This window comes from Mesocricetus auratus, unplaced genomic scaffold (assembly GCF_017639785.1).
Source record: "Mesocricetus auratus isolate SY011 unplaced genomic scaffold, BCM_Maur_2.0 Super-Scaffold_100013, whole genome shotgun sequence".
In the NCBI taxonomy this organism is placed as follows: Eukaryota; Metazoa; Chordata; class Mammalia; order Rodentia; family Cricetidae; genus Mesocricetus; species Mesocricetus auratus.
The window spans coordinates 24780456-24804146 of record NW_024429196.1 but is presented as its reverse complement, the minus strand read 5'-3'; the positions used below and the strand labels follow the sequence as shown (position 1 = coordinate 24804146).

The following is a 23691-nucleotide window of genomic DNA, read 5'->3' as shown; positions in this document are numbered from 1 at the left end:
CAGAAACCTGCGGTAGCTACAGGTGAATTCCGAGACCTGAACTTGATCTGAGCAGAACTGTGGATTTTTGCTGAATGCATCCTGGAAAAATGAGAGAAGCATCGCCCCCGCTCCCTGCAAAGTCATTTTGTTTTTCAAAGGGAACAAGAATACAGAACAGCTGTTGTTTCAAAGGAGTTTACATAGACATTTAGTGATGCAGCAGGGCCAATGGTGTTGGAGGGTTATTTCAAATACTGTATCACTCTGAAGTATTTTTAGTCTTTGGGGGATATTGTACATGGCAGACACATTGTTGACATCTGGCAGGTTCATATGCAGCCACTGAGTTTTTCAAAACAAAACTGTTGCAAAGGATATTTAAACCTGAATGTCAGTTGGGAATAAAATGTTCCCTTCTTAGACTGTCTTTCCTGGTGTGAAATGTACAAATTCTAAAGATTAGGACTGAGTCAGTTTAGATATTCCAAAACACGGAAATGAAAAGAAAGCTTTCTTCCCCCTCTGAATGTCATCTGCTTCTAAAATTATAGGGCAAACTTTGTTGCAATGATTTAAAGAAAAACAGGGTTTTTGCATATCTTCCCTGAGCACACTCAAGTATAATATTGGTTACTTGGAAGTTAATTGTCACATGTCGTGGAATTGGACAGGGCTCAAATCTTGATTCCACGGCTTCATTGCTAAATGGGGGTGGGAATGGTGAATGTTGTAATTAACCATTCCGAGTTCAGATTCCTTTGTTATTTTGTCAAAGAGGTAACACCAGGGCCAGCAAAATGACTCATCTGGTAAAGAAAGGCACTTTCCACTGAGCCTAACAAACTGGGTTCAATCCCTAGAACCCTCACAATAGAAGGAGAGTACTGATCCTCTGTAATTTGTTATCTGCTGTCCATTCACATGCCATGACATGCACATTCCCACACACATCATACACACCCAAAATAGTAAATGCATGTTTAACAAGGAGATATCAATACTCCCTGTCCCTTAGGACTATTGGGAAGAACAATTGGCATGTCTATGAAGAGTTAAAGCAGGTGTCTGGTGCACTAAGTGCTCAGTCAATGTAGCTGTTATTTTGCTATTATATAGAACTTAATGTACTAAGAAAGGCATAAGGGTTTTTTGTTCAGACAGAGATAGTTAACATCAGGTGAGTCTTCTTTGAAGTTGATAATAGATTTATAAAACTCTTTCTATGAAATTACTGTACTTGACTCTCATTGAAATTATGTAATTCAAAAATGAAAGCCATGCGATTGCTCTCAAAACACTTCCAGCTTTTGCAAGATACTGGTTTTATACCATTGTTCTGTTATTCAGAAAATGAATATCCAACTTTAAACTAATAGACTTAAAAAAAAAGTAAAGCCCATCTTTTTCCACAGTTCAACCATTTCATTATTTTCTTATATTTCTAACAAGTTTTGCGGGATCTGAGACAGGGCCTCCAGTAGCCCAGCCTGGCCTCAAACTCAAACTGTAGTCAGCTGGTTTTGAATTCCTGATCCTCCTGTGTCTGCCTCCAGTGCTAAGATTACAGGTACATACCCTATGCCTAGCTGCTGATTCTTTTTTTTAAAGCAGGTTAACCCTGAATGGTTTTCCTATGTCTCTATTTTTGTTGTTTCCTAATGAAGACAGTCAGAGCTGAAGCCTCTCTGATGGCACTCCAGGCTCAAAGAGGCTTGTATATGTTTAACAAGAAAAGTTACAGAAAATTGGCAACAATAATTTAGCCAGTATACAGAACAATTGGCTGAATTAGAACTCTAGTTCTTCCATGCATGCCAAGAATATACTTAAAACGATTTGGAGTATGGATTAGGAATGGACCATCAAGTGCCATGTCTGGCCTAGTCATCTTTTGTTGGAAAAACTCAGGAACTGCCAGTTGTTTCTGCCATAACTCTATTGCCCTAAGCCACAAAACTAAGTATGAATAGATGAGAGAAAGTTATTAAAAACAGAAATTTAAAACACCAGTGTTTAAGCAATATTGTTATTGTTAGGAAGCATGTTAAAGGAAAAATCCATGAGCTAGGCAGAGCTTTCTGTATGCCAACTGCTTTCTGTTTTAGAAACTCCTGACTGGACAGTTGGCCTCCTTTGCAGGACTCAGGTGTGTGTTTATGTTGTCCATGTTCTCAGTTTTCCAAACTTCTTACTCCTATGACCCTGGAACCAATGACCCTATGGCCATGATGGAGTTTTGTGTTTCCAGAGGCAGTATGCTCGAAGCCTCTCCCCACTTCTCGCCCAGATTCACTCATCATTTTCCAGGTGGGAAAGTGATTGACACAGTGTAGACTGAGAAAAAGTAAAAGGAGTGTAAGTAAGTCAGGGTCCTTGCTCATCTTGTAATGGCAATGATATTGTTTCTGTCCTCATCATGTGAGGCATATGGCTTCCAGCTTTGCAATCAGGCTGAAGACAAGAGAGTCACCAACCCACAAACCTCAGGCTATATATCCAATAAAAAAGGACAGTGCACACTACAGAAAATTTTTACATAGTTATCAACTATACCAACTAAATGTAAATTGCACAGGATTGTAATTTTATGATATAAAAAGTGTCCTAACTAAAGAACAAGTCAAAGTTGACGATGCCTACAAGAGCAGAACTAAGACAGAATATACTTAGTTAAGCATCATCTCCCCACAACCAAGTTGCAAAGAACCCTGTAGAATAATGGACCAGCTGAAAGAATGTAAGAGATGGGGAAGAGAGCCATGAAATGCTATCATCTAGACATGACACGGTTGTCATTTGCACGAGCTCATAGTAGTTATGATTACCTGCACTGGAAACAATCCAGAAAAATCCCAGTGTGCTGGGAGAGGACTCTGAGCGCCCCCCCCCGCAAGTCGGGGAAACATTGACAATTGATGGTTGGAGAGTCACTGTCTTTTGGGTGTGTGACAGCTGGTAGGTTGTCCACACCTTGGTGGACGGCCCCATGCCTATGCATATGACGTCAACACTGAACAGACTCAGAATGAGGCTAGTAATTGTAGTGGCATCTTGCCTTGCTAGTGAACTTGTGGTGGTGGCTACACCTTTTGCGCATGGTTTCAGGTGCAGACCTGACCCATTATAAGGTAGAGGAGGGATTGGCTCAAGGTCCCTTGGGTTATGGAGAGCATTAGAAGGACAGAGACTGAATCTTCTGGAGCAGGAAGACTGCGGCAGTTATTTACTCTTATCTGTGTAAGTGCTTCCCTAATAAATACCTATTTATCACTTATCTTGGGTCTGCTGGACTCATTTAAACACTGCCTTCAAATAATAATAATAATAATAAAGTGAAGTCAGGAAGGAGATAGGTTAGTGAACTTCAGGAACAATTGGAGCAAGGTAATGGATGGATAAGATCAAAATATATACATGTATGAAATTTTCAAAGAACAAATAAAAGTATTATTTTTAAAAGATATCTGAAATGGTGAAGAATGGGCTATTAATTATGGTGACATGAAAGGTGAAACATATGTTACTTGCTGTTACTTGTGTATGCGATTGTGTCTTTTGGCCCTTTTTGATAAGAAGAAATAGTGTCTGTTCCTAAATTTGTTTTAGGAAACTCTAAGTCGTTTTTAGAAGGAATGTTGACAGTACTTAGTGAGGCAGCAGGAAAAATGACCAGGAATCTGTATTCTGGGAGATCCGCATTCATAAATTAACTTGAAGGCATCAGACTTGTTCTCCTAACACACTGCTAACAATGGGGGAGAAACATAAAAACGCAAGGAGAAAGAAATCTACAGTAGCTATAAATGCCAAGGAACTGAACATGCACTGTTTCTCACACTGGGCCAGCCTCAGTTCGGGTTTGCCATGTGGGGTTTTTCTTCCCTAACTGGAGTTGTACTTCTACAGATGTCCATGTTTCCTTTGTCTCTCATTTTATTTTAGAAGGGATATCATCGTCAAAGGCATCTTTGGATGTTGCATTCTCCTGTATCTTGACCTTTTGTAAAAGTCTGCTCGCTCCAGCCTCTTGCTCCCACTGCCACGCTCTGCTTAGCTCATGCTACTTCCACTGAATGGGGCTTAATATGGTGTACTCATGTAAGAAATTATCAAAAACTGAAATTAAAAAGAAAATAATAGCGATTAAATCGCCCTGATGAGATTTTCCCCATAATCTGGAACATAATGGTTCCCCTTCATTCCATATCTATCCTAATGCCACCTCTTCAGCTAAGTGTGTCTTGATTAACTTATACAAAATATCCTCCACCTATCCCTTTCAATAACTTTCCCCCTCTCTTGTTTTATCTTTTGTTAATAGCACTGCTCATTATTTTCCATGAGATAGCATAAAATTCCCATGTCTTTACTCAGAGAGATTTTTGACAACAAAGATCCTTATGAATTCCTAATGGTGCCTGCAACTCTATGCTAGGAACACAGAGGGTCCTCCTGCTCCATGGCACACTCACTCCTGGAACCTGAATGGAGTAGGTGCCCAGTAGGTATTGTCTAATGAATAAATAACCCTCACTCATTCCATCCCCTTCTTCTCACTTGGATTCCACTTCATTATCAGGACCTCCATTAAGTACCTGCGCTCAAAGATCTCTTTTCTGGAGTTAGAGTGGTTGTGATTTGTTGAGAAGACGGTAAGGGAATGATCTCACTGCCCATTGTCCTTCTGTCTTACTGGCTACTGTGCACTTTGTGACCCACCACCACCATTGCACTGTGAGGGCCCTGCAGACTAATGGAGGGAAGACAACATGGATGTTGTCTCGTGTACTCAAGGTAGGGAACTCCACAATGACAGCACTTTACATGTTGTTATCTGTAACTTTAAAATGCTGGGCACTTACACCTGTTCTCTAAAGGGCACACACCTAGTGTTCTATTCCACACACATTACTTCTTCCCGGTGTCTCAGAGAAAATCGGTGTTTCGCACAGTGCTCACCGTGGCTATTTTCCCTTTTAAGACACCACAAATTTTACTACATTTTACATTGAGATTCTTCTCACTGCAATATTATTAAAAATAGTATGAATGGCTAACATTTGTGTTGCATTTTCTGCGTTCTAGGCATTGTGCCAAACCCTTTCATGCATTTCCTTATTTAATCCTCTTTACTCTATTAGGCAGGTAAAATTATATCATTTTCATTTATTGATGAGAAAATGGAAGATTTAAAAGGCCACACAGATTTAGGGGATAGCTTATTAACAAGGAAAGAAAAACTATCAAGTACTTGATAAATTAGTCATCTTTAAAATGGCTGTGAGAAAAATAATCCTGGTGACGTCTGAATGAATGTGGCTTAGATTACAAAATAAACTTAGTCCAGAAGGGACCCATCTTCTCCTTTCAGGTCAAAGCAGGCCATTCACAAGTTGGATCTATCTAATCCAAACATCAAAAATCCCCAGGACTCCAAAATCTGAAGCTCTTTTTTGTTTTACAAATTTCTCAAAAGGAAATTCAAGCATATAGGTACATACAAGTTTCGATATCAAGTACCATTATGCATTTGAATTTTGTGCTTTAACCATTTTAACTTAAATACCAGGCAGCAATGCTGATACACATTAATAGTAAAGGCGACAAGTGGCAGGAGGGTGTTTTAACAAGTGACTTCTTCCTTAATTAAAGAATTTGCCTGCCTGATTGGATTAGAGAGTGTTAAATAATAACACACAGACTTTACTAATGAAAGTTTTAAAAGTTAACAGGGACCAGGGCCAAGATGAACACAAGCAGGTGTGAGTGTGGTCACTGGCACTGACTCTAATGACTAGCATTCCAAAAGCTTTTTGAGAAAATGTAACCACAAGTTGCTCTCCCTCCATTTCCAACTTCTAAAGAGACATTTCACCTGGGAATTGGGTAAAACATATTTTAGCTATAATACACATAAAGATGTTTAAACTGTAATTGCATGTAATTTGAAGAAAATGTTCAGTGGGGTGAAGACTGACCTATTCCAGAATATAAAAAAGAACAGGAGTTCACATTTTCATGATGATATTTTACCATTTTAAAACTTATTCTTAATAGACCCCTACATTATGTTTCAGTAAAGTGGTTTCATTTTCTTTAACAACCATTAATAGCTATTAGTGGTAAAAAAAAATAAGGCTTTATATAGATCATTAAAGTACATTTAAGTAATTTGTAATTGACAATTAAATCATCATGGCAATGCATTATCATAAGTTTGATAGATCTGCCTTTTTAAAGCACTGAGAAGAAAGGCCCTTTTGTAAGACGCCCCAGTGCAGACTATTCTTGCATTTTAATTGATCACAAAGCACACATTGTCTTGATATATGTGCTTGGTAATCATCTTGTACAAGCTTCCTTTTGTGAGGATTTTGATGCTGTGTGTGGGAGTCTGGTTCATGGCAGACAATCCTTAGTGAAGTGGGGAATCAGCAGCAGCCATCTTGAACTTTGCCCTTGCCATTGTCATAGGTATAAAATAAAGTTGAGACTCACCACTTTGAAAGCCCAAATTCCCGCATTCTTTCTTTCATTTTCCTTCATCTCTCTAAAGACCAGTGCATGGGTGGCTACAAAGCTGAGGATAGAGTTGCCATGACCATGGTGGTGGTTATACTGATGATCACTGGACCCAGGCAACCTGTCCAACCATACAAAGCTGAGGATAGAGTTACCATGACCATGGTGGTTATACTGATGATCACTGGACCCAGGCAACCTGTCCAACCATACAAAGCTGAGGATAGAGTTACCATGACCATGGTGGTGGCTATACTGATGATCACTGGACCCAGGCAACCTGTCCAACCATACAAAGCTGAGGATAGAGTTACCATGGCCATGGTGGTGGTTATACTGATGATCACTGAACCCAGGCAACCTGTCCAACCATATGGAAGGTGACATTTGTTTATAAAATATAGCCTCTTATGCTTCTAACCCATGTGTTTAGATCAAAATACAGATACTTCATTAACTTTGAGAGGTGAATTCTAATTATTCATGGACCAAATCTTTGAAATGTCTCATAGATGACTGATTCATTTCCCCCTTTGTTGATTTTATTAGAGCATAGAGTAACAATAGAATTTCTATATTGTTAGTCTAAATCTTGAACAAGAGTAGGTTTCCATATTTCAAACCTTATAAAGCAAAACAAATTAAGAGTAATTTTATTATAATTGGCTAGAATATGAGTATATAAAAGTGCCAGTGGAGTGTTTTACCTCTCTAATATCAAGCCGTGATATTTTAAAATGTGGACATGACCAAGTTTTATGCAAATTTGATTAATCTAATAAATATTTATCTATTTTGTCTTCTTACTGTCATTTAATTTGTGAAATTTATGGGTTTCCTGTGAGATAAATACATCACATGAAAGCTTAAAAGACATAATGAGTGATTTTTAAGTTGTTTCCTAAAATTTAAGTAAATTAGATATTGATACTAAATTAGTAGAAATTAAGCTTTTAATATAACTCTAAAAGAGTAAAGGATATTAGATTATCAGATTAAGTACCTGCTTCATATATAAACTACTTAGGAAATTCAAGCAGCTGAGAGTACACTTACAGTGTCAATGGTAGAACCTTTATGAAGAGGTCGACTGAGCTGCCATGCTCAGCACTGTGGCCTGTGTTTGTTGCTAGTAACCAGAAATACAATGGTCAATGATCCCTGTCAACAGGTGCGATAGGTCTGAGTCTACAAAAGAGGAAGAAAAGTGATAACAACTTTAAGGACTTTCAGGGGAGTAGAGAAACACCACCTAAGATGTAATTGATGGAAGAGTTAAAGGAATGCTGAGAAGTGTGTAAATTGTTTACTTGATAGGAGGAAGCTCAAAGTCACCAAGAGATTTTTGTGAAGGTCAGCCATGGATAGCCTCCTTGGCAGTAGGAATTTTTAATTTTAGTTCCGCCATTTCAATTTGACTCCACCACTTGAAACATGTCTCAAGGTATTAATGAAAGAAATTAAGATTGGCAAGGCAGCAGAGACTTGTCGATTCCAAAATGCAGGCAGCAAAATGGCTGATAAATTAAAATGACCTCATCAGTCAGTAGTAAAAACTTGTGTGACTGTTCTTTAGAGATATTTTTTACATTTTTAGGAATGCAATAACACTTCACTAACTTAGAAACCTATTCCAAACTTGGAATCCCCCAAATGTGAAGTGTTATTATAAATACTGTAACAAGCTAAGGCATATATATATATATATATATCTATATATATATATATATCTTAATTGAGTGGAGTATATTAAGAAAACAGATACATTATAATGAGACTATTTTAAATGCATTTCTTAAATTTAATCAAGCTGTATCATTTGCTTTTGACATTTTAGTTAAAAAAGTAACATATTCTTTGAGCTTTCTAGTTAAGGTGGTGTTTCAATATATGGCCCTTGACATAATCCAAAAACAGGTTTGTATATTGAAAGAATCATACCCCTCAATTTAATATGGTGTTTACAAAAATATAAAAGGATGCTTTAAATTTATAATATGTAACATAGCATAATAAATCATTTCATAAGACACTAGGGAAAAATATGAAACAATCCTCAATAAACCTAAGCCTTGTCCCTAAAATGGAATGAAGCTTAAAGATGACAAATAGATGAACTTGTAAAACATGATAAAAGACATCCATTGAAAAGCAATGGCCAGATCAGAGATGAACAAGGTTGCAACTTATCATCATTTGTTAATTAATTTTCTAGAAGGCCCTATCATCATAAAAAAGCCATTTAATTAAAATGACAGATATGCTCATTAGAAACACAAAGATAAAAATTCCATCACTTGAAAAGGAGAATACAAAAAATAAAAGTAATCAACTAAAACTCTGTAACAATTCAAAGACATTATACAAATACTTTAATCAATAACTTCCCCAGCATGGAAACTATTTGAAGTAAATATTGTCTTCCCTAAGAGAGAAGACATTAAGATTTTAGTAGATTTAGCTTCCTTATATGCTTCTAGATGTAAAAAGCTAGAGTTATAAAGGTACTAATTTTTCTCTAATTACAGATGTCAATTAAAATCCTTGAAGAATAACCGAGGGTATATGTCAGGGGTAGAATGTTTGCTTAGCATTCACAAGCCTTCCCCAAACCCCAGACTCACCCCTCAAGAAAAACAAAGTAGTAGAGTTATTTCTAATGGAGATGATTTCTCTTCCTTTGAAAGGAGAGCTCAATGGGACAATCAGATGTTATAAAATAATACTTCCATACTTAAACTTCCATATTTAAACATAAGAAATGGCAGGTGAATTCAGAAGCATGAAATCTAATACATAAAGACATACATCTTACCTCCAAACTCACTAAGAAATGGGTTATACAATAAATACTGGTAAAGTTACATATGTAGGAAAAAGGGAGAACTCATGTTGCAATCTCACTTTATCCAAAGCAGCACAATTAACTGTACATGGATCAAATAATAAAGTAAAAAGCAACAAAGTATAGAAGTAAATACCAATCTTTCAGGTATTTTTATATAAAAATAAAATAAGCATAATATTTGTTTATATAAGAAAGTAAATGAACTAGAAATAAATTTTAAAGTCCTTTCTTAAAACTGGCAGTGAAACTATATATCAGATTGCTACAGCTCCACTTAAAAAAAATCTCTGGTTTATGGCTGAGTCACAAAAATTTGCCATAAAGGTAGACAAATGACAATACCATTGGGGGAAATATTTACCTTTGCTAATATTCAAAGAAATGCAAATAAATCGGTGAAGTAATATGTTTTCACTCATCATACTTGCAAATGTAAAATTGAATAATAGTGTGCTTCAGAGAACAGCAAGGCATGAATTATACTGGTGAGGGTGTGTCAGCTAGTGTAAATTTTCAGCATTGCAATTTGAAAATATGTGTTCAAGCTTTAAATAGTTCTCTCTGAAGAAAATGAGAAATGCCCACCAACATAGTGTTTAAGACAGTGGTTCTCAACCTTCCTAATGCTGTGACCCTTTAATACAGTTCCTTATGTTATGGTGACTTCGAACCATAAAATTATTTTCATTATTACTTAATTGTTGTAAGTTTGCTACTGTTATGAATCGTAATGCAAATACTTTGGAGGTAGCAGGTTGCCAAAAGGGTCATGACCCACAGGTTAAGAACCACTGGTTTAAGAATTTTTTGTGCTAGAGAGATTATTCAATGGTTCGAGTCACTTGCTGCCCTTGCAGAGCTCAAGAGTTTAGTATATACATGTACAGTCTCTTAAAGTCTCTGACTTTATGTCTCTCTCTCTCCCTCTCTCTCTCCCTCTCTCTCTCCCTCTCTCTCTCCCTCCCTCTTCCTTTCCCTCCCACACACAAATGAATAAATAAATAAACCAAATTTAAAAATTAGTATTTAAAAAGACACATATAAAATTTAGAAAACACCTTTAATATCATACTTTAAGAAACAAATAAGTTACAGGATGTCAGTGAAGTGAAATAACTTGGCTCAGTAATTAGCAGTGCATATCCCTCTTAAAGAGGACCCAAGAGCAGAGGACACATGATGAAGTACTCAAAACTGCCAGAAAATTCACTCTATGTGATCCAACACCCTCTTGTGTCCTCCATGTGCACTGCATTCATGTGCACAAACTCATACACAGATACATGCATACATACATACACACATCAATTTAAAAGAAAATATTATGATCAATAATCAATACCAAGCAAATTTTATATTTAAGTAGTTGAAGTATATACAGTGAAATACCTAAAAGGAAATATAACAAAAGTTAAATAGTCTCTTTTCTGGTTGGATAAAAAGGATGATAATTATTTCCTTTATATTATTGGTATTTCAAAGCAACACTATAAGCATGAATTGCTTTTATGATAATTAAAAACAATAAGCATTATTTTTAGAAAGAAGTATGTCCTGTGTCCAAAATGTCACTAAATCTGCATCTAAATTAAGAATATTTTAATAGTAAAGGTTTGTTAATGCAATACATGCTCAGTGGAAATTTAGTATATTATGTTGATAAGTTCTATTTGTAGCAGGTTCTAAATATAGGTTGAGAAAAGAAATGATCTTCTATAAATTTCTGGATAAATAATTGTTACAAAGCAAGATTTGTTTTAGTCTGAAACAGCCTAGAAGTAGGACTCCGTAAGTGGCGCATCAGGCACCACTGATGCTTTCCTGCTTGTGTCAGGATGGTAGAGGAATCATTTGAGAGCAGTTTGTGTTCTCTATCTTATTGCGTAACTCTAATGATTTTGCAGGTGTTCTGTCATTGGACTTCATTTATAGAAATGAAAATGAACAATGAATGTAATGGATGTATTCTAATGCTTGTAATTTCTCTATGTGTGTTGTTTTCTATGTGGTGTGTGTGTGTGTGTGTGTGTGTGTTTTCCCTATAAAATATTCCTTTTGGAGTTCAGAGCTTAGGGAAATCCTGAATTTGGTGGAAGTAACTTTTGAATACTTTAAACAGCAGTTTTAATATCAGGTTATGATTGACAGCAAATAAAATGCATACCATTTCCTTATTCTCCAAAATAGAGTGAAAGACATGTAAATATCTTCGGTTTTGCATGTGTATGCACCATTGTACATGCTTGTGCTGTGTGTTCAATGTAAGGCAAAAATTTACAAAGTTCAGCTGCAGACAGCTGATGAACTTGGAATTTTTCAAACTGTCTCCTAAGAAATCATTCTAATGACAGACTAATGACATATGTACTAAGGGAACGTGGCAGGAGTCCCTGTTCGGATATCCCTTGCTGAGGAGATTAAGGAGGACAGGCTGCAGAGACCTCTGGTGACCAAAGACTCTCCAAAGACTTAGATATGGTATCATGCCTGTCTGTGAGGAGCAAAAGCCATCAGCAGATCTAGTGAAATGGAGATAGGTTGTCTAAATCAAATGAGATAGATTCCTAGAAGCAATGTTGTTCAATGGGAGAATAAAGTTTTATTTCCCTATAGTTTTGTTTTCTTTGGAGGAGTGTAGTGTCTCTCTTTTCAGCCTTTGTTTCCCTATATTACATGTGGCTACAAGCAGGAGCTGCAACTGTTCCGAAGGCTTGACAGACAAAAGGATGTATACACAAAACGTTACTTCAGTAGCTGGGGTGCTATAGTTGTGTCCTGTGTGCTTGTCACATGATGCTGCTGCAATCTGGACCGTTTGATCATCCGAGTGAGTTGAAATGTGTATATGGCTCTCCTGTAGGCCAGGGTGGCCCTGAACATGCCACATATCTAAGGATAATTTCTGATCCTCTTGCATCTACCTCCCAAGGACAGGGATTGCAGTTGTGAGCCACCATGTGCTGGAAATGGAACCCAGGGCTTTGTACATATCAGGAAAGCATTGTCCCAGCTAAGCTTTACTTCCAGTCCCAGGTCATCTGAATATAAAACACAAATCATGCTTTGTTGTTTGTTTTCTCCTGCTCAGGTTTTATTAATGTGAGTTTTTGTTATTGTTTGTTGGATGCTGGTGATGATTTTTTTCAATGCCTTGAGACAGTACCTTACTACATAGCCAAGCTAAGGTTGGTTTCAAATCCCCCCACCGTCCTTGTAAAGACACATAATTGTTTTGAATAAAAACAATGTTGACTATGACTACCAGCTCACATTTCATTTCCATTCCACAGATTTATTCACTTGTTTCCTAAACATGGCTTTGTCACACCTTTCTTCATTGTACTTCTTCAATAATTGTATTTATCTGTTGCGCAGTGAGTATTGACTGGGCAGCTACCCAGTCACCTCTGCAGGCACTGGAGCTGTGTAAATTGTCACTGTGGTCTCTGTTATCAAGAAGTCAACACTAACTGAGGCACATACAAGAAAATAAGTTGACGAGTCAATAGCTGCAATAAATCCCACACAGGTCCTTCCACACTGGCATGACCTGCAACAATAAACACTTCTTACAACTGCAAGCCTGCAGATCAAGCGTAGTTTGGCAGATCTTGGCTGGGTGGCTCTCTTTCAGTCTATCAGACAGCTGTGCTTGGCTCTCATTGCTGAGTAGGCTCTGATCTCTTTCTTGTGTGTGTTCTGGGGCTTACATAGAAAAGTCAGCAGATTCCCAGGGGTATGTTTTTCTCATGATGGGCCACAGTACTTAAAGTCCCCTCTCTGCACAGAAACATTTCACACAATATCTACTGACATTTTAATGGTTGAAGCAGGTCCTGTTGTCGAGCTCAGTGGCAGTGGAGCAAATACACGTAGTCTAGTATGCTTTAAAGTCACATGATGGGGGCAGAGCATGAATAATAGGCAAAATAATCCAATCGTCCACAGAAATTATGACAATGAAGCATGAAAATGGTGCAAGAGAAGTCTGTTCAATGTCTGGAGGAAGTGCAGTGAAATATTTCAGAGAAGGGATTTATTCATCAGAATTTAGATAACCAAAGACATATATTGAATAAAATCAATAGGTAAGTGATAGATGGAAGGATGGATGGATAGATGGGCAGATACATACATACATACATACATATGTAGATAGTGGATAGATTGCAGATACATGCATATGTCACATAGATAATAGGGGAGGGGTGAGTAGGTTTGGAAGAGAACATGGTTTAGTCCATAGGAATGCTCATTGCTGAAAAAAAAGAGAGAGAAAGAAACCTAAAATTTATCACACTTCCTTAAAACCTCCTGAGAATCACACCCCAGAAGTTTGGTTTATATAATAATCCCCCTCCAATTCCCATGAAGTCAAAACCTCCTGAACCTCAGAGAGTGATTGTATATGGAGATAACTTTTAAGAGGCTAGTTAAGCTTACTGAAGTCATAAATGTATAGCTTCAAACCTAAAGGACCTTATAAGAAGAGAAAATGCTACCACATCACAAGAGAGAGGCTCAGAAGAAACCAACCTTGCTAGCACCTTGATCTTGACTTCCAGCCTCCAGAACTCTGTGAATTTCATGTCCATTGTTTAGTGCTCTTTAGTATTTTGTTATAGCAGCCCCAGCTGACTAGCATAGGCATCTGTGCAATTTTATAGCTAGAAAGCAGAGCAGACCAGAGGTTGTCACTGGCAAAAAGTGATTGGTGGAAGAGGCTGTCTCACTTGTCTGTGATGGCTGGCCTCTCTTGTATCTCACCATGGTCAAGGTCTGGATATTTTTTTTTCCTCTCTGAGAGTTTCAGTGTTCATCTGGGAACACTAGGCTGCCTTTCACTTCCCTGCTGGCTTATTCAGAGAATATTGCCCTTTACTGATCCAGAAGTTCCGTGGGCCAGCTATCCTTTATTATACTGAACACAGATAATTTCTCTCAATGTACAGGATCCACAGTGTGCCCTTGGTGTTACAAGTATCTGTTTTTCAACCCTTGGCAGCCCAGTCTGCTCTCCTCAGGCTTTTGCTCCTCAGGCTTGCTTTCATGACCTCTCTTGTAACTTCAGACTCATCACCTCTGAGTGGGATCCTCACCACTTTCCACTCATGGCCTATCCAAACAGAAGCTTCACTGCAAGATTATCACAAGGCCTCTGCTGGCTTAGCTAATACTTTTCCATTCCCCATTGTATGTTCTTATTTATTATTTATTGTTTCTTGGTAAATTTTAACTTATTTTTACTTTGTATTCAAAATGATGTGCCTAGTTATGACGTTTCCACACGTGTATATCGTTGTATTTCGCTCATATTCACCACCCACTTTCCTCATTCTTCCTCCCTAACTCATAATGGTCCCCTTCCTAACGAAAAAGTCTGCCTTATATTTCACAATATGCAAGTCTCAGTGTTTCAATCTGAGAGAAAACATGTGGTATTTATTTTTGTCTTTCATTCCCTCGTTTGTTTCTTTCTCCCTCACTTCAGATCCTTTCTCCCCCACACATAGTCCCCCTTTCTACATTGATACCATTACATATGTATGTAACTATATTTAAATCAAAATTCTGCATATGAGAGTAGACTTAATGCTCTTTGTCTTTTTGGGTCTGGCCTGTTTCACTTCATATGATGAGCTCCAGTCGCATTGGTTTTCTTGAATATGACCTCATTTCATCTCTCCCTTTAGACATGAAAGGAGAAATGTAGTGAGAGATCTATCAGAACACCTGCAGCGTTGAGGGCGTGGTCACAGGTGTGTATGTGAGCATGTGGGATTTGGTCTGGAGTCAGGGTCAGGCTGGATCTCTCCGGGTCCCAGCTGGGTCATGGAGGGCATCAGTCTTTTAATTTGAGGGCCCAGGGTTCACCTGTACCTTGTCTTCTTCCAACGTGATTATTGATTCCTCAGTCAGAGGCTGTGACTAGTGGTGCTTTTAAACACCCCATAATGCAATTTGGTTTCTAAGGAGTCAATACTTTAGTCCTTCAGATAAAAAGGACCTTGGTTACCATAATTTTTAGCTTTTTTAAAAAGTGAGAACATATTATGGAATCTCTGCATATAATTTGCCATTGAAGTGATGTTCTTAATATATTACTCATATATGCCAACAGTCAATGTTTTCTTACCATATGCTTTTGTGACTAAAACTCTGAACTTAAGCGGAGGCCTGAAGGATGGACAAAAATGTACCTAGTGAGGTGCTGGTGGCCACTGCAGCTCTGTGGGAAAAAGCATGAGCAGAAGCACAGAGGAAAGAGAAATTTTATCTTTGAGGACTGGAAAAAGTTCAAAGTGCAAAGAGCATAATGAACAACTCACAGATAAGTTGATCCTATAGGTGGTGACACTTCGGGTATAGGTGTATCTTGTGTGGATTGGACTATATGGAAAGGGGTAGGAAGTTTGAAGTTCTGATGGGTGTTTAGCTGGAGATGGTTAGGACAATAGTTTGACACTAAATAACTCTTGCTCAAATGCATAGAAGTGATTAGAACCCAAATGACTAGCAAGTAATGGGGAAATTCCATAGGCTTATGGTGACTTGAATTAGAAGAGTATGGATAGTGGGAATTGGACAAATTCTGGAGAAAGTATTGTTCAAAATGACCCCATTATCTCTGGCATTTTTTACTTGCATACATTTGAGATCATTTCTATTTATAGTCAACAAATCATGCTTTGGTTACAGAACCAAAAATAGACACAAGGGTTTAGTTTGGTCTGGTTTGATGTTTTGAAATCCTGGTGATGAAGTACAGGGCCTTACTCATGCTGACCATGCCTTCTACCACTGAGCCGCATACCTAGACACCAGGATGTTTTGGTCTGGGTGCTGACAGCCTGTAGATGCTCAGTCTGTCACTATTTGGTGAGCTGAACAGTAATTGAGCCATGGTTCAATTACTCCTCAACCATTGATTCACCTGGGATTCTGGTCCTAACTCAGTTCTTTGTATTTCACTCTCAATTCTCTTCCTGGTTGATCTCACCCACAGCCAGATCACTAACTGCATCCTCAACACAAGTAACTTACAGGTACTTTTCTTTAATGATACAATGCTTAAATCTTATGAGTGACATAGAAACTTTTATCTAAGTTTAGAGTTTGATTCCTTTTGACTTCTGAAATCTTCATTAAACCACAGATACCTTCAAGAACTACTTTTGTTGTTGCTTTTTTAAAAATATGGACTTTTATGTTCCTGTTAGAAGCATATGTCTTCATTATACACAATTGTTCTCCTCCTGAAAGTGGAATGAAATCTCCTGCCTCAGCCCCTTCACCTTGGCTGCTTTATGTGTGTACTGGAAGATATGGTGGAGGACAGCTCAGCATGTTCATATTCATCTCAGTGGTCAGGGCAGTAGCTGTATATTTGGCCAAAGTCTATTTATGCTAGAAATTTACCTTTACCTGTAAAACGTGCCTCTACCCATTGTAGTTTCTACTTTCTTGGCAAGTTTGTGGGCACAGAAGTAGCCTGCTCCCAGCTAAAAGTGGGTTGCCTTCTAATTAATGATCCAAATTACCAGTAGGCTTTTGTCTGTGCTGTTTATTAGAACGGTTTTGTTTTCCATATAGCATACAAATAATTAATTCCTGTTATCACTTAGACCAAGCTAACTAATAACTTGTAATGTATTCCATACTTAGACCTTCCAACTAGACATAAGTCTCTTTGCAATGTATTTAGCTCTTTTTTACTAAAGCGCCATGGTTCAATTACTCCTCAACCATTGATTCACCTGGGATTCTGGTCTTAACTCAGTTCTTTGTATTTCCTCTCAATTCTCTTCCTGGTTGATCTCACCCACAGCCACATCACTAACTGCATCCTCAACACCAGTCTGCCTGTGAGTATCCTGAGCTCGTTCTGTTCTCAGTGGATCAAGGGAACTGTGCCCATGTCAGTCATTCTTCTAAGTCAGTGATAGCATCGTTTGCCAAATGGCCCATGCTGAAAACATCAGAATTATCTTTAACTCCTCTCTTGTGTTCTTCCCACATACTCAGCTGTCCATATCATAACTCTGCCATAAAAGGAATATTTGAACATTCTCCTTTCTGTAGTTGCTAAGTAAGTAGTATGGAACTGTGAAACAAACTAGGCTTCACTCTCACCTGTGCTGTTTTTCTGACTTGTTATCTTGGATTTTTCCTAATCTCCAAAGCAAGAACTCTCTTCACAGGTGTAGTATTATACTTTGTATTTACTGGGTTTTGTGCTTTGATCTTTGATGGAACATCTTACACAGACCAAGCAAATAAACAGTGGTCAATTCATTGAAGAACCTCCCTAAAAGACTTGCCCGTTCTTATTTGTACAGTGACTTCCCCACTGCTCTGTTCTCTGTCCTATTCTTGGTTCTGACTCCACAGTAAAAACAGAGTTATCTTTCTAGAGCCCAGAACTTTCTGTGCCTTCTTACTACCAAATTCCCAGCATGAAATGCAGTATCCTTCCTCAGTTCCAAACTACTCTCTGCCCTATCTTCATTACTTCTGGGCCTCTATTTAACTAGTCAAGAATGTCCTTTTGAAGGTTTTTAAGATATTTACTGTGTAATATGTTCAATGATAATAAAGAATTAAGAACAACATTGCATGTTGGTCCCAGCAAAGTAGAATAGCATCAAATATAAAACACTTTAAAAAGTAAGGCTATCATTCATTAGTGACTTATTTCTGGAAATGCATGTGGCATTTAATAGTTTGCCTTGCTTTCAACATCAGGAAGAATAGGTAAGAATGCAATTTGCTGGAGAAGCCAGTCAAGTGAGAAGGAGCTAGAATACAAGATGCACTGAAAGAAATTAACTGAGGCCAACACTTGGTGCTATGTTGCAACTAACTAGTTAGAGGCATACAACAGACCCACTTTTGGAACCAGGGGATAGGAGAAAAAGCAGTCTAACTTCTGGTTCTTCTGCTTGCCTATAAAGATGCTGGCTTCCTATCAAGAAGTTACCCAAATTACCCTTCCACTCCCATTGATCTGATTCTGAATGTCTCACCTAGTCCCACCAGCCTGCCATTTAACAAGTTCCAAATATTCACATTTATAGAAAGGAATAAAAATGCAGAATTTTATCTCTTTATAGCTGCTTTAAGGTTACAGAGCTTAGGGTTGGAAAGATGGCTCAGTGGGCTAAGGCACATGCTGGCAATCCAGATGACCTGAGTTGGATCACTGGGACCCACATGCTGGAAGAAGTGAACTGACTCACAGGTTTCCTCAGTTCTCCACTTGTGTGCTGTGGTGCTCATACACACACATACAAGCACAGGTTCATGTACAGATGAAATAAATTAAAATAACAATTAAAGTTCAAACAAGCATTAAAAAATACAAATAAACTTAGGATTCAAGCTCTAGGAACATGAAAGTCTTTAAAGTTAGCAACAGGACATCCTTAATCTTTTGCACCTCTCAGGGTCTCGCCTAATGACCCAATAGTCACTTTTCATTGGGTTTGACAAGACTTTTAGAAATAGTATAAAGCAGCAGCCAACTGATGAGAAGACTACTATGCAGATAACTCTAGCCACTGGACATGAATTTAAGAAGTGTCCACCCTATGCTCTACCATGTTTTATATTGGCAAGAAAATAAGTGTCTTCTTGATTTCAGTCGATGTAAATTTAGATAGGAGGAACAAATAATAAATAACTTTAGAAGGTGCCACAGAAAGAAAAGTAGCTGTAGAGTCACCTTTCTACTCTGAAGAGTATAAATGCATTGTGGTGGTTTCAAAGCCATCATCCCCAGAACATTTTGGTTTCTCATTCATTTTTTTCACATAAATTGCCATCTTGTACTCGGTCTTCTGAAGGGAAGATCTGATCAACCCCAAAAGTTCTTGTTCATGCTGTGCAGTTTTCTTCACAGCATTCACTGTAACAACATCACTGAGAAAGAGGGCTTCCCCAAGTGCAGTAAAAACTACATTCCCTTTTACAGTGCATGGATAGTGATCATGCAGCATAAGGCTTCTCACTTGGCTGTTTGAACAAGCAGAAAAATAGTTGCTTATGCATATGTCTCCCTTAAAAATAGCAAGTGTATGGCAGGCAAGGTGGTTTAGTGGGTAAGAGAATTGCAGGTAAGCCTGATGATCTGAGTCTGACCTCTAAGGAAGAACCAATGTTGTCCTCCAACTTCCACAAGTGTACATGTGCTTGCATGCATGTACACACACACACATGCACATACACACACACACATTTAAATTACTAATGTGATACAAATATTAAGAGTGTACTTAACATGTGTTCCACGCAAATGGTACCACTTAGCTCAAAGACATTCTCCCATGGATCTGCCCCAGGTTCACCTTTGACAAATCATTTGGTCAAAAAATGACTGTTCAATTGTGAAAATGTTGTTTGATAGATGGTAAGAGTTTACAGCCAGTTATTTTATGGACTAGGCTACTTATGGTTGTTGATGTAAATGAGAAATCCTCTAAATTCTGTCTTCAGTGGATAGACACAGTTCCCCGAGGTCTGATGTCTGCTTTCATTTACAGAAAGCTCTTGTTATTAGTTATAATATCTCCTCTTAGACTTATCTCAAACCTATTTTCAAGTGAGATTTTCCTACTACCTATTTTTAAGTTACTTCCAGGAGTCCTAAGTACTTCACAGTTTATTATGTATACATACTTATTGATAAATATAACACTTTCATCTTAAGGGGCATTACAGTTATTCTGGCTAACTATTCATCCACCTGTCCCATCTCCAATTTTGAAGTGAGTAAATGATCCCATGGCTTGTGGAGGAATACCCATTTGGAATTCAAGCCACTTCTTGTCACTGAGATGACTGTCACCTGCTTCTAAATTGAGAGTTGGAGATAATTAGTGAGTACTCCTATGAAGGGAACTCTACATGACTCCTCAGAATACCATCAACTGTTTGCTTTACCAAACTACTGTGATGTTACTTTGAACCAACTGTCAGTATTGTTTATTGGGGCAAGACTACTCAGACCTATGGATTTTAATGTCCTGCACCCACCCACCACTGTACAAACCAGCTGAGAGTAGTGGAGTCTGAAAGAACAGGTTGCAGCACATTCTGTTAGTTCTATCCAGGGCTCACCCCTGAGCTGACTTCTCTACTTAGCTCTCATTACACCAACAAAAACTCTGCCTCTGAGGTTGGCAAGCTTTAAACCAAAGGAACCTTGTATTTTTTGTTCAATATCAGCAGAAATGAAAGAAAATATATTTATTTGCATACAATTTACATGTGTGTTTATCAATGTTACTAAGAAACTATTGTTTGCACTGTACTTGGTATATGGGAATCTTTCTTTTAAACCTTAGTCATTTACTTAGCAAATTTTCTGTGTATTCTTTCCATCTGTGGTAACAATATGGCAGTATGTTATGTTTTTTATATACATACATACACGAATGCACATGCTATACACATGCACATACATGCATACATATAGACAGAAGTATATATGTGTATGTGTATGTACCCATGCAGTCACATGAAAATCCAGAAGAGAATTTCAGGTGTTTTCCTCTATTATCCTCCACCATATTACCTTGGGACATGTCTGTCACTGAACCTGAAGTTTGCTGTCTCCTCTAGGTTAGTCTGGACAGCAAGCTCCCAGGATCTTCCTTTCAAAAGTAGAGTTACAAGCATGGCTAGCCATTCCCAGATTTTGTGTGAGTACTGGGGATTCTACCTTAGATCCTCATGCTTGCAAAGTGTTTTTCTTATGAAGACCAAGTAATTCTTTCATTTGTATTTGTATGTGTGTTATATGTACATGTTCATATGCATATGCTCAGTTGTGTGGAGACCATGAGTCCACATCAAGTGTTTACCTTGTTTGCTCCTTCCATTATTTTTTGAGACACGGTCTGTCACTGAACATGGAGATCAGCAGCTGGTTAGTGGCTAGCCAGTGAACTACAGGGATATATCTGTCTCTGCTCCCTCACACTCCCAGTGCTGGTGTTACAGGTATGCACCAGTGGGCCTGGCTTGTATGAGGTCACTAAAGATCTGAACTCAGTTCCTCATGCTTGCATGGAAGCCACTTTACTCCCATGAGCCCCTGCCCAACTCCCCGATTCTATTGTTAGATATTTTTTAGTAAGAATACAAAATAATGGCTTCCTTTATAACATATTGATGCATCTGTATCATTATATTTTGCTCATATTTACCCCAATCACATTTTTCTTATGTCACATTCATACATACATGTGTCTATGAATATAGTTCTCATATTAAAAGGCTTGCAATTTTGTTTCTTATTTCTCCTCCAATTAGCCTCTCTTCTCTTCCCCTGTGATGCCTTAAGACTCCTTCTTCTTTTCCTTACATTATTTCCTTTCTGCTTTCATATATGTCCTTATTTTTCATGTACATGTGCATGAAAAATATGTTTTGAATCCAGAATTAGAAGATGAGAGGAAAACAATATGGGATATTTGTTTAAGTGTGGTTTATTTCACTTAACAGGGTGATCTCTAGTTTCATCATTTTTCCTGAAAATAACATGATTTCATTCTTCTTTACACATAAATAAAACTGCATTGCATGTGTATCCCATACTTTCTTCATGTCCATCTGTTGGACATCTAGACTAGTTCTGTGTCTTGACTATTATGAAAAGCACAGCAATGAACATGCATGTACAAGTATCTCTGTAGTATACAGGCTTAGATTCCTTCTGGTATATTCCCAGTAGTTTGAAGACGAATAAATTTAAAGTTCTTGGTGCCCTTGAATTTCAAGACTGTCCTCTGAGGATGTGGATCTGAGAGGAAGGCTAGGTTTCTGTAGCTCCACCTTTCATCAAAGCAGGATTTTGTTCAGTAGAGACCCTACATCCTCATCACCCTTCATATTATACAAGCCTATTGAAACGGTGCCTTTTTATTACTTTCGAAATGCAAATGTTAAAATGAAAAGACAAGGCACAGAAGGTGGAAAACAGTTGGAGTCATTAATGCACCATGTGAAATTTTCACTTTTGATTTTGGAAATTGTAACAGAAGTAGACACATATATAATTTACCTTTCAAAAAACTTTTAGGAAGTTCAAATCGAGAAAGATCAAGAAGCTGGCTGATTCTCAGCTCTCAACAATATTCCCACATCACAACACTTTCCTGGTTTGTCCTTTGCCAAATTTGCATTCTTAGCTAAAGTTTTAATTTATAAAGTGAAAAAATGTCTTTTTGAATATAGAGGACATTGGAACAATCTATGTTTTTGTTGTTCCTTTTTAATTGCCGCTATAATTCTTTCAAACAAATTTCCCCTACAAACCCAATTTAATAATCAAGACTGTTAAAATTAGCTATTGTTGATGACCCAAATAATAATAATTTGCCCTCAAGAGTGCTTGGTCTGTGTGGCTTTAATCTTCGACTGGAATAAAGTTTGAAATGAACTGATGTAAAACTGGCATCAGAGGAGTAACCTTTTAACTAAGTTTTCATTAACTTACTGTCTTTCCTCTCAGGCTGGTATGATCACATTAAGAAGTGTCAGATTCATTTCACTAAATGCTCCTTGAAGGCCACGTCCTGCCTAGTATATCTAGAAGCCAAGCTCTGTGCCAAGAGTGCAGTAGACGGAGTTTCCAAGCTTGGTAGTTAGTGCATTTCTGTAGCAAGTCCCCCAATCTCTCTGCATTTGAACATTCTAGGTGGGACTATAACATTATGCTACCTCTATCAATGTTGTGGGATGGCTAACTAAAAAGAAATTTGAAATTTAGAGCACAATAGCATGAAAGGAACTTTCCTGTGTTATCATCTGTGCCAGCTCATTACTAAAATGGGAGAGTTTTTCATATTTTGAAAGAAAGCACGGATTTGAAAATAAAATGATTTTTCCCTAGATTCAATGTTTAAAGGGAATTCATTTACTAAGAAATATTCATTAGATCAATATTCAGTAAGAAAATTAAAACTTAGACAGTCTATTGGGTGTGTGAGGGAGAGCAGAGGTTAATTCAGTGTACACTTGAGGTCACAAACTTCCTATACAGTATGCAAATATTACAAATAGCATACATGTTCTATTCATTCATTTTATAGTCCCATATTCAGTACATTCAGCCGGAATGCGTAAGGTCCTCAGTCTGTCATCTAAGTAGAATTTAGGTAAATAGTAAACCCTTACTTCAGTAGCTTTCACAATATTTAGGACTCAAGGCTAAAAAGGAAGTGGATAGATAGAAAAGATTTAGTAATTTGGTTTGATTCTGGCCCACTACTATGAATTCATAATTCATTAAAATGTAGGGGGAGTTTCATGGACTATCACAGCAGCAGCCTGGG

The 23691-nt window shown here is 37.7% G+C and overlaps 1 protein-coding gene across 5 annotated transcripts in view; it reads left to right on the top strand.

Moving 5' to 3' along the window:
- Celf2 (CUGBP Elav-like family member 2) overlaps nt 1-23691 on the top strand; it is an 826625-nt gene that overhangs the window by 473698 nt on the left and 329236 nt on the right. The gene's annotated exons all lie outside the window — the stretch shown is intronic.